The sequence below is a fragment of the Crocodylus siamensis genome, chromosome 9 (assembly GCF_052110815.1).
Source record: "Crocodylus siamensis isolate JL-2025a chromosome 9, ASM5211081v1, whole genome shotgun sequence".
In the NCBI taxonomy this organism is placed as follows: domain Eukaryota; kingdom Metazoa; phylum Chordata; order Crocodylia; family Crocodylidae; genus Crocodylus; species Crocodylus siamensis.
The window spans coordinates 3,336,443-3,353,206 of NC_143403.1; the positions used below are offsets into that span (position 1 = coordinate 3,336,443).

The 16,764-nt window shown below is 41.9% G+C and overlaps 1 protein-coding gene across 2 annotated transcripts in view; it reads right to left on the reverse strand.

Annotated features, from left to right (window-relative positions):
• BANP (BTG3 associated nuclear protein) overlaps positions 1-7,192 on the reverse strand; it is a 215,540-nt gene extending 208,348 nt beyond the window's left edge. For both annotated transcript variants that reach the window (XM_090062940.1, XM_090062938.1), the window contains exon 1: positions 7,082-7,192. The gene's annotated coding sequence lies outside the window, so the exon portion shown is untranslated. The remainder of the gene's footprint in view (positions 1-7,081) is intronic.
• Positions 7,193-16,764: the final 9,572 nt, after the last annotated feature.

Genomic DNA, 16,764 nt, shown 5'->3' on the forward strand with positions numbered 1-16,764 from the left:
CATCTCTGATGTTAACTGACTTGCTTAAAGTGGAAACCTCACTTTATTAATTTTAAATAGCCATCAGAAATGGCAAAAAAGCAGATTGCAATATAAGCCGCACAGTGGTTTAATAACTGAATCTCACTAGAAAAGTAACTGTGTTAAGTCAAGTACAAACCCATAGCTGGCAACACAACCCCCCAAAAGTATAGCCCTTAAAACAAATTCAAGAGAATCTTCGGGAAAAGATATTCACTACAGTAACTATTTATATAGTACTTACTAAAGTTCTTGTTGAACAGTCAAACTGAGCTTCTATCCATACCTAGTCCCAAATGAATTACATTTGTAAGCTCAGTCTGTGGGGTAAGGTCATACCAGTTGCTCTTTCAATTATTCCATTCTTATGAAGCCCTTGGATTTCTAAAAAGTTGAGTGGGTGCTTAAGAATGGTACTGAGATCTTGTTACCTTACTCTATTTTCTTCTGAGTGTCTACAATTACCTGGAAGTGTTACAAATTAGCTGATTTCTCTTAGCCAAAAATGACCGAAAATATGAATGGTCCTGCAGCAGATAATTTATCCAAATGAAGAAACTTTAGAGAAACTGCCACACTTTTCATTACCTTTAGCTGAATCTTCTTGATTTCCACTATCCACCTCACCCAATGTCAGCATGACAATTTAAGGATTTAAAATAAAAATAAATCTCTACATTTTAAAAATTACAGTTGACATCTTAATAACAAAAGATTGAGCATACAGGAAAATAATGAATATCAAGTCTGTATCTTTATCTGGTTCTACCGAATACAGTAACCTAAGTACGACCCAATGTCTTTCACAGAACATGGATGGAAATCTCCATGTAGCTTCCTCCCCGAAGAGGTCCCCAACACTGTTTCCTGTGCAGGAGAACCGGACAGGTTTTGAGCCTCAGTGGGAAAGGCTGCTCAGTCTGCTCACAAATCTGATGGATACCATGGCATTCACATGATGACCTTATGATCAACTCTTCACCAGCTCTTGCTTCAGCCAGGTCTACTTCAAGAGAGCCACATTATCAGGAACCTCACTTATCCTTCGCCAACATTTATTCCAAACCTACAGAGAAGTAACCAGAAGGAAAGGAAGGATGGAGTCATGGACGCAAGCTAGGACCTTTCCACATGGAAAGGGGTAAATGGATGAGTGCTGAGAAAATGCATTTGGCCAAGAGCAAACTGGTCCACACTGAAAATCCTAAGTTTGCACCAAGAAAGTAATAAAGACTGCTAATGCAAATTTCACCTTAGTTTACAAATTAATGAACACTGCTATTTAATGTATTTGGAAGTTGCTTTGATGCAAGCTTCACATGAAAAACTGATATTAACTGCAGCTTAAATACTAGAACTGGTTAAAGAGATAATTCATATGTTTTATAGGGACATTATTGAGTGTTACTGAAAAAAAAAATTCTTGTTTGGTTTTTCATCAGAAAACTGAAACTGTAATAAACTGGATTTATTTTTTAGTAGATGGGGCAGTTTTACTTGATATTGATATCTGTGATATGATTCTATGATATTACTTAGACAAATTATTAAAATTAGCAATTAAAACTATTCAAAAAGTTCTAACACACAGGGCTCTATTCACTGCCTATTTAGAGATATAGTACATCACATAAGTGCATAATTCCCCTCGCTGGAACAGTACCAGTCCAGATCCACTGTCTGGTTCTTGCAGTGAAACAAACATTAGCTATCTGCATATTGGGTGACTGCATAAATTGCTTAAAAGTGCAATATCCTTTACCCTGTTGTCTATTTTTCACATAACTGCATTCCAGCTAACTACACAGAAAGGGAGAAGGGGGAAAAGCTGTCACAAGCCTTGAAAATGAAAGGAGTTAGTCAGTTTTGGAAGCACACTGCTGACAGCCCTATAAACAATGCTCATTAACTGTACAACACTGCAAATGGTGTGGTATTGTTTCCAGCCCTTAAATCCACTAGCCCCCTTCACTTTCAAGGTTTCAGATAATATATTTCAAGGCTGATACTAACAGCTCTCTATACTTAATGAACATTATTTTCCATTAAGTCGGGATAAACACAAGGCCTTTTTCCAGTTTTAAGACCAGATATACTGTATCACTAAAACTGGCTCTCTTCTTTCATTCCCAGATTGCAACTGTGTCCAGAAATATATCCCATCATCTGACTGACCCCTGTACCTCCCACCTCACACACCTCATAAAGGTTATTTGTGCCTGTATTTCCCCTTTGTAGCTCAAAGGATAGCAGTTTCCACTCCAAAGACTATGGTGAAACTTTAGCTAGTGCTAAGTGTTGTAATCACCAGTCACCATCAACACAGGTGATTCACAAGTAATTCACATCACACACATCTTTTTATAAAGTCTCAAGACCAAATACTACAAGGGTCAGCATCATCTCTAGCCCACCGTTCACACACTATCCAGTGGGGAACAAGCTTTTTGGCAGGCATGCTACAAGTTAGCCCCACACCTTCCCCAAGCATCACTTCATTCCCTTATCCCGCCCCCCGCCAGATCTGCTGCACTGCTGTTTCCTCCCTGATCTGCCGCTCGTCTCCTCCCCCATCTGCCACATGCAGAGGCTGCCTGTGCCACTTCTGGCACGCATGCTGCTGGCTGGCCACCCCTGCTAAACTGAATACTTTGTTCAGGGTCAGGCTGAAAAGTAGGAAAGGCAGAACTTTTAATGACTAGCACTATTATCCAGGGAGAAGTTCTCTACCTGAATTTCATCTGCTCTGGGAAGCCCTATAAAATATACCACTTAATTCTGGCCTTCTACAACCAGACCCAAAACCCTACGTTTTTAGCCTGTATGCTAAATTTTAATGTCATTCTGGTAAAGTTGCATTGTTATGGTCTCATGGGAGAGTTTTGTCTTACAAAAACCTTGCTCATTTTTAACTCAGGGAAATATCACCCCACAGCCATGATGCCCAACGTAAGTACTACAAATATATATTGCCTCAAAACTGCCTTATTTGTGCCAGAAAAGCAGGCTTAGAGCATAGAGGGCCATAACATTCACATTTCAGGTGCCTTAAAGCGCCATAAAAAGTGAACAGCCGCACCACAACATACAGCCCCTGCATATCAGCCTTGTAACTGGGAGGAACCTATTGTACAGTCCTGATGTACTCCAAATGAGAAACGCTTCAGATTAAAGGCAGGATTTGAAATATTTCCTCTGTCCATCTGTTTATATTGTAAGTAGACATTTCCCATTAAAAAAAAAATGTATAGGGACTAGAGATTAGGATGTATTTACACTCCAAAAGGAAAGACGGGAAATATTTATGCAATATGACTTACTTAAAAAAATTTACAAGATGCATCTCAAGATGCTTCCAGGGCAGAAATATGTCCTTATATTCTTCCTAGCATGTGCACTTTTTAAGCTTCTGTATGTTGCTACAGTTTTATGACTTAACAGTCAAACCAAGTTGAACCTCATAGACTCCAATAAGCTAATTTAGAAAAAGGGCAGCCGCCAAAATGTATATGCGGTGAACTAAGTTGATTGCTCATTTCCCGATAAGAAAAGGGAAACTAAAAAGTGAGAGCAAGACATTTATCTTGTGTAAATGACCATTTCTGACTGCTAAAAGGGAGCTTCACTGTTTAAAATTATCAGGCCTTCAAAAACAAATGTTACTCTCCTATTAAATTAGATGGATAAAATTGACACTAAATTCTACCTGAGGATAAATTCTAAGAATAAATGAAGAGCAATGTATTACCACAAAGACACTAAATAATCAAGTTCTTCACCACAGGCTGAATTTACATCATTTTCCTAGTGTGATTTTTTTTGGGGGGGGAAGGGAGGGGGCTTATATCACATGTTAAGCTTATTTAAAAAATAAGAGGTCCAAGTCCTAAAAGTTCATGCACTAACTAATCTGTCAATGGGTACATGAACCAACCCATCAAGTGTTGTGTTATTTTGATTTTCTCATCTTGTTTTACACTTCTACAAATCTGCATGACTGACACAAAAGTGTTTGTTTTTTAGATAGTTTCATTATTTCACAATTAAGGAAAAGTAACTTGAGCTAAAAACACACAGTTTTTACACTACATTTCACAGGCAGGAATTATAGAGGGTGCCCTCTCCAGTGAATGCTTGTCAACATGAGTTATTTGTTTATGGGCTCACAATACAGTGTAAAGTAAAATAATTTTAAGACACTGTGCACTTTGACTGATGCTTTTAGATGCTGTGGTGCCAGACTGAGTTAAAAAATTAAAGGTAGCATTTTTCAAAACCTCAGAGAGACCCTTCTTTTAATTCAAAGACACTGTGCCCTATATTTTATTTCTATTTTAAAAAGGAAATAAGGATAAGTGTTCACTGTTTTAAATCAATATGTAAACCAAAAAGAAAGGATTTCAGTAGTTAGAAATCATAAGTACCATGATGCAGACCAAGAGAAAGTAAATCGACAAAAATAAGATTTTATTGGAAACACAAAAGTTTAGCATGCATAACATAACTACTACATAATGAAAGTGTCCAGCCAGCAGTTCTGCGTACAATCCAGCTACATGTTCCCCATTGGCTGGCTAGCTGGTTTATAATAAGTCTTTCTGCAGCACCCTGAAACAAGCAGATTTTTTGGATTTTGGTTTGTTTGTTTTTTTATTTGTGGGTTTTTTTGTGGGGGGGGGTTTTGAGTGTGCCTCCATTCCCACCGACAAGGGATGTTCTTCTTTTAAAAATCAAATGACTGCTGTAACTGAGAGACGTATCCTTAAGTATGCATTTTAACAATGGCAGGGATTCCAAACCTAATTTCTACTTCAGTGAAAAATACAAGACCATGGAAATGCTGATAAAATGAAAATGCAGATGTTCTGTGAATCCATCTCATTTGTCATGGGCAAGTGTTACTCAGCTTGAAAAGTTTGGAGAAAATAATTATTATAATAAGGGTCAGAGACAACCTACATGATGCCAATACAAGTCACTGCAAATGTGACTTACATAGTTGAACCATACACCCACTAAATGATCGCAGCAGAATCAGAACACCAACAGGATGCTTTTTTGGTATGTGTGCATATACGTACATACCCCCCATGCACACACTCCTTGTATGTGCTTCTGAAACACTTTACTGATGTCCATGAAACATGCTTTAGGCTAAAATAATTAAAAATTATTTAAAAAAATAAATTAAAAAATAATTTAGCAGAATATAAACTGGTAGAATACTGGTGCTAAACATCTCAGACAGTGAATTAGCATCCATTGGATTTCTGCAGCACTGAGTGTTAATAACAGTATTGCTTGTTTAAGAATCCTTAACATTTTAGGTCTGCATTGCAGCCACCCGATGAGTTTAACATTCCTGGATCCAGATATTAAAAGGCTGTTACTGTTATTATAAATCAGAAATCAGAACGAACAGCCACAAATTATGCCCACTCCTGGAAACAGAAAGGATGTTCCCATTCATCAAAACTGGATTCAACCTTTTAACTGCCCTAAACATTTATCATGTCATTCTTCTTGATGTGCAGTTCAGCATATTACCCAAGTCTGAGCAGAATTCTGGCCAAGGCAAGGCCTGGCATCCTTACTGAAGTTCACTGTAACATCTCAGGACCAATTAAGAATAGTTCATTCTGTTATATCTTACAGGGCATTCTTTTAATATGCAGTGAAATAAATTCATGGTGTGAACAGAAACTATTAAAAGTACACAACTGGAAACACAAGCATTCAGGGCTTAAAGACAAATCTCAATTACTATACACGCACCCACTAATAGATTTGTGATTTCACAGGACATTTTACACAGCAAATGCTTCTCTCCCCCCCTCCCCACTTTACTGCATATGAGACTAACAGAAATATGGGAAATGAATATATGTAAAAATGTAGACATCTACCTATCCAGCTCACTCTCTCTATAGATCTCTAGGTAGATGTTGGTAGATGTCTAAGTGGATGAAGGTAGATGTCTAAGCAGATAGCTAAGTGGTAGATGTCTAAGTGGATGTCTAGATAGATATCTAAGTACATATCCAAGTGGATGAAGGTAGATGTCTAAGTGGATGTAGACAGATTTCTAGGCAGATGTAGATAGATATTCAAAGTAGATACACACACACACAAATGAAGGTTAAACTCAGTAAACTGTAGAACTAAAGAAGTAACAAATTGCAGGAATAACCAAACGAAATGCTGTATACTTCTCAACAGGACCTGTTACTTGTTGGGGGGGAGGACACACGCACAGACACATAGGTTTCAAAACTGAAGTTTACAAGGATTTAAAACCTGTGCTCCTGCAAAAACCCTCCCTTAAGGATACGAAAAATAAACACACACCCAAGCAAATTACGCCCCTGCCCCTAACAGAAGGACACGGCTTTGATTAGAAACCTGTTCATTTTTACCACATCAAGGAGAAAAAAGGGGAAAAAAAGCACTTCAAGAGTCCAACGACACTTCAAAGCTGGGGGACGATGGGGAGATGGGCATGTATCCGGGTTGCTCAGTGCAGTGACCAGGGCTGGGGGAGGGGTGAGCATCAGCCCATTTGGCTGACCACCCCCCTCTTTACAGCTCCCTCTTTATAAAGATATAATGTATAAATATATAACTTTACAGCTCCAGAGGAGGCTGACCACCCCCCCACACTTTATAAAGATATAACTTTACATATTTATAAAGGGGAGGGGGGAACACAACATTGCTGACCAAGCACCCAAAATAATTTTAAAGCCCGCCAGGCGGTGCAGAAGAGCGCCCATCCCCATGAAGCGCCCCCCCCCCCCCCCGCCCAGTGAAGCGCCCCCCCACCTCCCGAGGAGAGCCCAGGACCAGGCGCAGGCCCAGCAGGCCGGGAGGGGGGGGAGGGGAATGGTCCGCCCCGCCCCTCCCCTCCCCCCGCCTACATGGGGGGGTTGTGAGGCAGCCGCCCCTCCCCCGCCGCGGGCCCTCCCGGAGGCGGCGGGTGGCGGCGGGGAGCGGCAGGCCGGGCGGAGGGCGGCCCCCGGGGAGCCCAGCCCGAGCCGGCGGCCGCGGGGGCCGCGGTTACCGTGTGCGGGGCCGAATTCTCGTGGTGTTTGTCGAGCGGCTGCGATAATGGCGTCCTTCCTCGCGAGAGATCTCCGCCGCGCCAAAGCGCATGCGCCGGCACCGCCGGCTCCCCCTCCCCGACTGGCCGCGCAGGCGCATTGCCGCCGCTTCCCGGCAGCCGCCCTTCATCGCCTCAGCGACTACAAGTCCCAGAGGGCTGCGCGCGCCGCCTCTTGGGTTGTACGGCTGGGACGTGTAGTCCTCGGGCGGGGCGCGGGGCATGCTGGGCGCTGTAGTGCGAAGGGCAGACCTGTAGTTCCTGCAGCCCCAGTGACCTGACCCAATGCCCAGCCCTAAATAAATAAACAATAAATAAATAAATCAGCCTAAGGAATAAATCTGCAAGTTCTGCATCTATCCAGGTGTTTTTTTTAATGACAAATATACAAGCAGTCCTCAACTTCAGATGTTTTGAGTGACGACGAAGTGCACTACGACTTACTTATATAAGTTCACGAGATGCATCTTGAGAGGCTTCCAAGGGAGATATATGTCCTTATATTCCTCCTAGTATGTGCAATTTTTAAGCTTCTGTATGTTGCTACAGTTTTATGACTTGGCGCAATGCTGCACCAGCAAACAAATTTGCCCGTGTCCCGTCTGTCCAAACTTCCTTGGACACTTTCTTTAAGAAAGCAGACAAGACTCCAGAAAAATCTGCAGCCAAGATTCCTGAGAAGACTCTAGGCAAGAACCCTTCAAAAAGTGCAACCAAGAGCCCTTCAAAAAGTCCAGCCAAGTCACCTCAAAGAAGTCCTTCCAAATCAATATGATTGCTATTTACAATAGAAAGACAGTAATGTAGCTATATTACTCATCTATAAGTGACTGACTACAAAATACTGGGTTATTTTTGGTGAAAATAAGATATCGGGTCTTGGTTCAGGAACCAATCCCCCTTTTATAACATCGTTACTATGGGAAAATCGGTTCCGAGTTACAACTTTTCAACTTAAGACACAATTTTCAGTAACCAATGGTGTTGCAAGTCTGAGGACTGCTTGTAGTCAAAAACTTATAAAAACCATGCAACCCAAAACATCCCTGCAACATAGCAAAACTTAAACACAGATTCCATCTCGAAATCCCACTGCAACAAAAGTAGGCAAGGTTCTTTGAGTAGAAGTGATATCTTTTATTAGACCAGCTGAGTAGTTGGAAAAAAGTTCATCGTTGTTCTGTCTGACTCCCACCATCCCTTTACATCGTTCTATCACTATAAACAATGCACCTCCCATTTTCCGAAAATAACTCACCATGACCCGCCAAAAAACACATCATTGTCTCTGACCCCACACATTTCCTATCATATTACGCCTCACCTACCCAAACCCAATCCCAATCTGCACAACTCAAAACAAAAAAAACTCATAGAGATGCCATATAGAGAAGTACAGGACCTCAAGAGATAAAGTCCAGCTAGGGATCAAACCTGCAAACCTGTTATAAGTAGGTTTGCCAACTCTGACTGAAGCTATTCCCAACATGACCTAGTGTCATCGTTCATTGTACTATTCAACCTGTTCACAATATACATCTCCCAGATTGCTTTCAATAGTCACTAATGCCAATTCCGGTAGACTCCCAGCCAGTCCAGGAGGGTTGGCAACACTAGTTATAAGCACCACACTCTAACCCTGATTATCGTGACTTGATATGACATTTTCATGTGACATCATGATGGTCATTATGAGGTTTTGATGCCCCACTGAAGAAACCCAATGGGTTCTCACATGCTGCCATTGGTGTTTGCATGGCATCCTCATGCAGTCCAAGGCAGTGCCGTCGCCCTGGGTCACTTCTCTGCACGCTGGGATTGAACTAGTGTCTCATTTCCTTTTCTGCTTTGTGATACCCAAGGCAACATGTTTCTCCCCTACCTCTCACCGGTCTCATGGAGGGCTCTCGCCCATCACCTCCATGCTTCACAGATGCAGATTCCAGGCATCTTTACCAAAGGAGAATAGAAAGTCGAGGGTTAGCCACATGCTGCAGTGAGACCCCGGACTCAGAGAGGCAGAAAACAAGCCGCTCAAGCAACGGGGTCTGGGAAGGACTGAGCAAGAGTAGCTAGTTGGGAAGGTGTAATACATCAACAGGCCTGCTGTCATGCAGCAATTTGCAGTCTGCACATTAGAGTGCAGCTGGAGGCAGCAAAAGCTGTAAAAAGCAGCCCTGGGAGCAATCATGAAAGAAAGGGAATCCAGTAGCTGATTAAGTGGTTTCCTTCTCATTTACTGTGACCTCAAAAAGCCACAGGTCCATGCCAAGTTCATCAGTCTGCTTGACTGATAGTCTGACATCACCGATGACTGCAAACGGGCAGGATGGGTTCAGGAATTTCCATACATCATGGTTTACAAGTCCTTCTTTCAGCAGTTCAAAACCTTGGTGCTCTTCTAGGCAGATAAAATTGCTGTTAGGATACAGATACGTATCCGCACATTTTGGCTCACAGCCTGCAACTTTGAGACTGGGGGACCATGCTTTCCTACTAGAAGCAGTTTGCTGACACTATCAGGAAACTGGCAACCCCAGACATGTGCAGGTCTGTTAGCCACCCAGGTGGTTAATCAAGGTGGTATTGGCAAGTCAGCTGTCAGGCTGGTGGTGGTGGCTGTTTCATCACAGGTTGTAGGCCCATGAATGCCTCTGTAAGAATATTTGGGTTTCAGAGAATATTTGGGGTTTTTAAGCTACATTGATGCCACTGATGGCAGGTCCCATCTCATAGCTTCCCCTTAAAGGTGCCAGTCAATATGTTAACCATAAGGGGTATTGCTCCCTGATTCAGCATGGCCAGGTGGACCACAGTGGCAGGTTTGTGGAAAGCACTCATACAGGGCACAATGACTGCCATTTATATGTTGAACTTTTTGCCCTCCCCAAAACAACATGACTTTCAGCAAGCTACAAGTACCTCCCCTGCCCATACCCGTCTCTGGGGGAATGGAGTACTAGTTAATTGGCTTATCTGCATTCTCTGCTGGAGCGTCCTCTTTCCTTATAGTTGAGTGAATAGCAACAACTTTTTAGATAACCATATCTGTTATTAGTCTCACATATACACACAAGTAGAAATTTCAAAACAGCAGGACTGTAGACCTCTAATAATAAGTACATCTCCTTCCTGTCTTCTGGTTTTCTCTCTCTCTCTCAGTGTTTCAAAAGGCTAATACCTGCTTCATAGCAGCCAGATGTTTGTTTCTGTTACGGTCTGTAAGACCTACCATCCAGACTGAGGAACTATGGGCAAAAGCGGTTGGCACTATGATCCAAAAATGCTGCTGTGCACTCTGCTGCTTTCTCATGCACCCACTCAGGCACCAATGTTGGGTGAAATCTCACAGCACCCCATCTTATCTGTGTGATTATTACATTGCATTTCAGGACAAATACTCTTAAAGCTACCGCCACTGATTATAATATTTGTGTATGAGAAACTAAACAGTTTATTGTGATAAATAATGAAAACAACTCCAGCATACACAGGAAGGGCTGAGCTAATTTCTAACTTTCTGCACCCACCCCCCACCCCAACTCCCACTCATCAGTTCTGACATGAAAAAACACAACAGTAAAATAAAGTGGCAGCACCATCTGCAGGTGGAGGAGATGTCTGCAGTGATTGTTACAGTATTGTCTAAAGTACAATAACTGTATAGGCCTAAATTAATTGAAATGCAAAACAGGATGTTAAAAACTGGTTGTCAATTTTGAAGTCTCTCCTTATCACCTGTGACTTTCCATTAGAAGAGTAACAAACGAGAAAGAACTTGTGAATCTTCATGTATGAGTTTCATTCTCTATTTCTTAAGTAACAGATATGTTCTAGTGGGAGGTGACTTGTTATCCTAGCTCAGGTGACAATACCTGCTCTGTTACTTGAATTCAGATCATCAAATTTTGGCAGCCAGATTTTGGCCCTCTGCATTTTATGTATAGGTAGTAACTTTTCTCCACAATGTTATAAAAATTGTGTGGTCACAGATAACAGCCAGTTTATTTGCCCCCCATTTCAGCTTTTAGTTGAAATAGTTTCTCGGGCAATTGCCTCAATTACAGCTTATACATGGCGCTCCATATTTGTCATGGACTTGGTATCACATTCATCAGCTTCCTTTCCTTGTTGTTAAAACACACACACACACACATACACACACACACACACACACACGGTCTAGTATACAATCAAAGGTAAAAAATTAACGTTCTGTGCACACAATTTTGCAACCATACCATCAACAGATCAAAGGTTGCCAAACAAGGGTATGTCCTTTTCCAAAGCATTTGTTTAAACAAGTGACCAGCATTCACAATCCAGATCCATTGCTGAACATGTGGATGTCAGCAGATGAAAAACAAAGGCATGACAAAAACAAGAGAGGCAATCGGAGAACAGAGCCGGTGCAGAACATCAGCTACAGTACCTCTGCTGGGCACGTCTACATGGGTGCTTTAATGCGCATTAGCCTTGTATAATGGACATTACAGCATCACCAAAAAAAACATGTGCTTTCACTAATGTGCATTAAAATAAGCTAATGCTCCTTTTTCTAGTACCTCACAATGGAGGTACTAAATTTAATGTGCATTAGCAAAAGCACGTTAATGAACATGTAGACATACCTGCTATGATCTTTTTGTTTGGTGTGGGTGAAACCTTTGTAACATGCAACTGAAATCAAAGCTAGCCCAGGAAGGAGGCCACATATTGGCCTGTATACATCTGCTCTCCTGAGACTGAGGTACATGTGAATTGACAGTACATATAAAATATCCATGCAAGTGAAACCCTACTCATCCCTGTCCAGTGTGCTTCAATTCCAACCTGCAGCTTCTACTCTGTTCCAATACTGTCCCTGTTGCTCTGCTAAAACCCCTTAGTCTAGATGTCTACTTCCCTGAACTCTACTGCTATTACAACCCTACCCATCCCCTGGAAGTGATGGTCCATTTTGAATTGTATTGCAGCTGCTGTGGAGTTTTGCTGTGGAGCTGAAGCAAGGCCCAAATAGGTTTCATTCACGACCGCTGTTTGCTTGCTCCAAGTCAACAAAACTTTCTGGGCCTGATTCTGAATTCACCCTAGGCTTGTGCTGGGATAATTCATTGAATTCAGCGGCCGTCCTCCAGGGTTATCCTGGTACACAAATGCGAGGACAAAACTAGGCCCTTGATCAGTAAAAACAAGGTAATACTGTTGCCCCTTTGATCCAAGTTCTTAGCCAAAATTCAGGCTGAGAAATGGGTTGTAAGGGCCCGGTATAATCTCAGTATACTCTTGGGTGACTACATGCTGTCCTACTTCCCTGGACACATTAGAAAGAAACCTACAGCGGGCAAGTTCCTTGCTCAGAAATCACCAAGGGCCTTATTACACCTTAATTTTGGGCGGCTCCTGGAGCTCTTAACCCCCGGATTTCCACACGTGAACACCTTTAAATGGCTTAAAGCACATTATGCAGCACTTGGGGCAGGATTATCTCTTGATCCAGATAACCCATCTCCTATTTCATTAAGGTGTGGCCACTCCCCACAGTTGTGCAACTCAAATTGAAGGTGTGAGTGCAAGCTAGCACTAAGCCGGTCAACAGTTGTGCAGCTCACAGGGTAATATGTAACAAGGCACAAGCTGCACGAAGCTCTGTTCTGCCACTTCTCCCACTACCACTTTCACAACCTCTTCTGCCGCTTACAGCAAATAGTAGAATCACCTGTTTTTGGAGCATTTACAGTGAAATCCTCGCCCACTGAAATCACTGGGCATGTTGGCACTGAGTTGAGTGAAGCCAGGATCTCACCCTTCCCAATACAAGGGCAAATTGCAGGGCTGAAAGTGCAAGGCATCAAGCGTAAAGGGAACATTGGGGAACCTGATCCTGCATTAACAAAAATACCACGATGAGATTACTCTTGCCCATCAGCAGAAGTAAGCCCAAGGAGGAAGTGTCTGCTTAAAATCAGAGCCAAACACCTCAAATATAACTATTCTCCACTGGATTTTTCATCTGCTCATATCCAGGAAGGAAACAGGTGTGGTGGATGATTGACATTTCGCGTGGCATACTCGCTTCTGCATTGCCCTTCCTTGTGCCCCCACCTCCCTTCCACTCAGGTGTGTCGCAGCATGCCACAGTTTTGTTTTTATGGATTCACGACAGAGATCAGATCAGACAAAAAATGTTGATAGTGCTTTTAGGCTTCCTTTATGTGTGTCACCTATTTGAGGCACAAATGGCAGTAGACTGGACAACACTTTGGACTGACAGCCTGCATTGCTTGGCTTTACCAAGCTTCCTGCTCTTTGTGGAGCTGGAATTTGTCCAGTGGCTCTTCTGAGTTCTTCTGAGCTTTTTAACCTGAGAGGAAAAAAGTAAGGTAGCCCTTCCCAAGTAGCAACTACTTGAGACATGATTCAAAGTCAGTTGTGCAGAACTATGCCGCTCCCCCTCTTTTCTTCCATGAAGAATGAGGTAGTTAGTCCTGTTCCTCTGAAGTCTGGTTTCTGACAAAGCAGGCAGTTTATACCTCTGAACCAGTGGTGCCACCATGTCCTGCCTTCTTCATGAAGAATGAAAGAGTTAACTGTGATGCTGAATTAGGACCTTTATCAAATAAAAAGAAAAAAAAAAGTTTTTTTTTCCAACCATAACAGCAGGAGGCTGACTTGTGCTTGGTGCCTGAAAGCCAAGATTCAAGAATACAAAATAGCAGCTTCCAAGAAGGGTTAGAGTGATAGATGGGCTTGGACCCGCTGCTTCCAAGTCTCAATATATGAAGAGCATACCTATTCTCTGGCATATAACATGCATCTTTATCCCCAAGACTAGCTGGGGGAAACTCCCTTAGTTGTTGCTACTTGGTTGCTTACTAGAAAGAACAATCTTTTTTTACCTTTCAAAAACAAGGTGCGTGTTATATTCCAGGACACGTTGTATATCAGCAAATACACTATATCTTTTCTTAATGCAGCCTGTCTACATTATGGACCTGCCTCTGCTCTAGCTATGGACTTAGCACTCCAGTAGCATTGGCTGTTCAAGCTCACCCGGGGTGTTAGGTATACTTTAGCCCACACAGAAATCCTTGCCATTGGTACCAGAGCTGACCAGATTAAAGCAAGCGTAGCTACATCTACAGGTGCTGATATCACAGCCCTGCCTGCAATGCAGATGTAATTCTCATGCAACACGGAGTTGGGAGATATCAAGTCAAAGGTATGACTAGCATCCCAAGTGGGGTACTTTTCTGGAGCTGAAATCAAAGATGGCCCAGGAAGGAGGCCAGCCTCCTTGGAGCTGAGCCAGCCATTGGCAGCACCCTGGTGCACATTTGAAAGAAAAAAAATATTTACTGGATTGCAAAAGATCTGCCCTATCCAATTGGAAAGGACATCCAATAAAATGAAATAAACAGTGACAACAGCAACAGCTACTTGGGTTTTTCACTTCTCTAGTTTTTGTGCCTCTCAGGTACCATTTAGTGATACTCCAGATACCCCATAATTAGGAGTCTCCTTCTACAAGCAGAATTCCCATTAATACTATATGACTTGTAAGTACTTGGTGCTCAAGTTAATGAATTATATGCGTTAGGAGAACACCTCCCTACCCTTCAGCTACAGGTTTTGGAAGCCTAAATACCTCAGACATGCCAACCAGAGCAAACCACTAACCTGAGCAGGTGCTAAACCCATACTTACAGCCTTGCATTCATGATGAGCATCCCTACTGTGACAAATGGAGGAAGATGCACACGATGAATTCACGCTCCAGGAAGGAAAGAAGTTTGTGAACTAAAACATCTAGATTTTTTTAAGTGATTTTAAAAAAAGCATACAAGAAACACTTCACCTGTAATTTTGGTGAGCAAAAAAGACCTGATTTCAGGGCCTGAATGTCAATAATAATTTTCTTTTATCCTGTGATGTTTCTATAGCTTTCAGAATATATAACTAGCTAAGTTTTGCTCCCATCTGTACTCAGTTCGTTTAAAGGAAGAGACTTCAGATTTACAATGGAATAACTAAGAACAATTTCCAGTTACATCTACATTGTCAGTGGGCTTGCCTTGCTCCTTTCCTTCTGTCTCCTAGAACTTCCCTCTTTGCCCCTCTCCCCCTATTTCCCCACCCCCTCACCTTTTGTACGGTGATTTCTCTCCTTATACTCTGCTTTCTGCACCTCCTTTTACAGCATCTGATGCAGTGAATTTGGGATCACAAAAGCTTACGCTCGCTTTCTTTCTCTATACACGCATGCACAAACACACATATGCGTGTGTGTGTATATACATATATCTCTCTCATATATATGTGTGTGATTTATATACATACACACACATATTTTATAGATATAGATATAAAAATATATAGACAGATGGATAGATAGATCTTATTTAGCTTGTCTATAAAGATGCAGATCTCTCCTGCCTCCTGACTGACTACAGGGTGACGTAGCTTATTGCCTCTCATAGGCTTGTATGGAATGTGAGCAGGAAAAAAGCCCCTGAGCAGTATTACCAAACCCAAGCAAAAGAAAATTATTGGGTTAGCCTAAAACAAAGAGACACTTAAAAGTAATACATTCTAAGTACCTTTGTGCCTTCTTGTTTTGAGTTTTCAGTGGGCAAGTGAAACTTTTCTGTGAAAACCTCCAGATCCCTACACTTGGTTTTTAATTAAACTGAGATTCTCATGTCATCACTGCTCCAGGTCCTAGGGGCTTAACAACAATAAGTCAGGTTCACAGGAAAATCCTTGGAACTGAGAGTACTAACTGAAGTATTTGTTTTCTTCCCAGGGTAAAATTGTAATGAAAAAATGTCATGGACCTTGCAGGCAACTATAAGAATGGGAAAAGTGGGTCAATGTGCATTTAATAATATGCTAATATGCTTTTGCTAATATCCTTTGTTTGTAAAGAAAGGTGTTTCATTTATTAATAGTAACAGTACTTATCTGCACATTGCTCTAAAAACATTAACTATTAATCTGATTCTCTCATCAGTTGGGAAGGGGATAAAAGACACAACACTGGATTGCAGAACCCACATGTTAAAGTACCTTCCCTGCAGGAATCGTGGACTGGAAAATCTGATGTTTCAACCAAGGGCATATTTGATAGAAAGCAAAAATAAACTTACTTTGGCATCAAAAACAGTGTTGACCAAGTTTTGGAGCCGAAGGCATTTTGGGGAGCAGATCTGAGCTCCAGTAGACAGAATTTTGGAAATTATTCAAACCATATAATCATTTGTGTTGCACTCCTCTAAGAAATGCTAGACTGGTCTTTCTTGAACTGTGTTCAGTTGACTTCAGTGGAACGATGCTGATTTTCACTAGCTTAAGACCTGGCTCCAAACATGCACACAGTTGGTTTTTGTGCCATGCTCCAAAGCTACAAGTTCGTACCAATACACCTACAGCAAATCAGAAGCAAAGAGCAACACACCAACATAAAGCCTCATAAGGTGAAAATGTAGGGAAGGGAACATACAATTGGTTCAGACAAAGCAATAGAGTTTGTGGAAAGATAAATGTGAAAGAATAGCATTTGGGGAAGAGTGTTTTCAAGCTGTAATTTCTGGATGAACCTCACCCTAAATCAGCACCCAAATGGAAACATTTTTGCCTGCCAG